Source organism: Cylas formicarius, unplaced genomic scaffold (genome assembly GCF_029955315.1).
Source record: "Cylas formicarius isolate icCylForm1 unplaced genomic scaffold, icCylForm1.1 PGA_scaffold_237__1_contigs__length_11825, whole genome shotgun sequence".
Classification (NCBI taxonomy): Eukaryota; Metazoa; Arthropoda; class Insecta; order Coleoptera; family Brentidae; genus Cylas; species Cylas formicarius.
Genome location: NW_026844282.1, coordinates 10,332 through 11,825, shown reverse-complemented (window position 1 = coordinate 11,825; position 1,494 = coordinate 10,332). Strand labels below are relative to the sequence as shown.

Below are 1,494 nucleotides of genomic sequence, written 5' to 3'. Positions count from 1 at the left end.
GGGAGAATGAAATGAAAAGTAAAGAATCGAGTTAATGTAGCATTATCTACAGCAAATCCCCCTCAAATTCAAATTACAGCAGAGTTTCCTAAATAAGGGATAGCTGAAATAAGATTAGTAATTACTGTAGCCCCCTCAAAAAAGATATTTGTCCTCAAGGTAAAACATACCCAAGAAAAGCTGTTGCTATAGATAATAAAAAAATTGTTACTCCAATTAGTCATGTTCTTTTTAGATTTGAGGACCCGTAATAAATTCCTCGTCCAATATGAATATATATACAAATAAAAAATATTGATGCTCCATTGGCATGAAGAGTTCGAATTAATCATCCAAAATTAATTTCTCGACAAATGATTCTTACTCTATTAAATGCTAGTTCAGTGTGGGGATAATAATGTATAGCTAAGAATAAACCTGTAATAATTTGAATTAAAAGACAAATTCCTAATAAACTTCCAAAATTTCATAAATAGGAAATATTTGAAGGAGAGGCTAAATCAATAAGTGAATTATTAATAATTTTAAATAAAGCGTTAGATTTTCGGTAGGGTGAATTTATCATTAGAATATTTTACGTAGGGGCCCGAAATTATTTATAGTAATTGTTACAATTGTAATTAAAGTTACTAATAAGTAAGTTATAATTATAATTAAAATAAAATTATTAGGATAATTAAAATATTTTCTTAAGAATAGTTCTATGTTGTGAGGATTAAATATTTCATTAGAATTTTTAAAATAGATAAAATAAGAGTCATATATATAAATTATTAAAATATTAATAAGATTAATAATAATAAAAGTAACTAAAATATTATAAAATTTTTTAAATTTATTATTGGAGGAAATTCTTGTTATATAAATAAAAATAATTATCAATGCTCCTACAATAATTATGAATAGAATATAAGATACTCAATAATTTAAATTTATTAATCCAATAATTAAGGAAATTATAATTGTTTGTAAAAGAATAATAATTCCCATTGAAATTGGATGATTAATAAGTAATACTATAATGGATAAGGATAAATTTATTCTTAATAAGAAATATATTATATCAGAAAATAGTTTAAATAAAATTTTAATTTTGGAGATTAAGGATAGAGTTTTCTTTTTCTGAAACTTAAAGAAATATTTCATTTCTGGTTTACAAGACCAGTATTTTAATTAAATTATTTAAGTTAAAATATAATGATAATTAATTTTTATATATTTAGAAGAGTAATGTTTATTATTGGTTTATTATTTTTTATTATAAAAAGTAATTATTTATTATTGATATTATTAAGATTAGAGTTTTTAGTTATTTCTTTATATTTTAATATAGGATTAGTATTAAGATTTAATTTAAGAGATTATTTTTTTTTAATAATATTTTTAACCGTAAGTGTATGCGAAGGTGCTTTAGGTTTAGCAATGCTTGTATTAATAATTCGAAGATATGGAAATGATTATTTAAATTCTATATTATTATTATGATAAAATATA

General features: G+C 21.1%; 1 pseudogene; it reads right to left on the bottom strand.

The window, feature by feature from the left end:
* Nucleotides 1-11: 11 nt before the first annotated feature.
* Nucleotides 12-1,043, bottom strand: LOC132697560 (cytochrome b-like; annotated as a pseudogene).
* Between the last annotated feature and the right edge of the window lie 451 nt (nucleotides 1,044-1,494).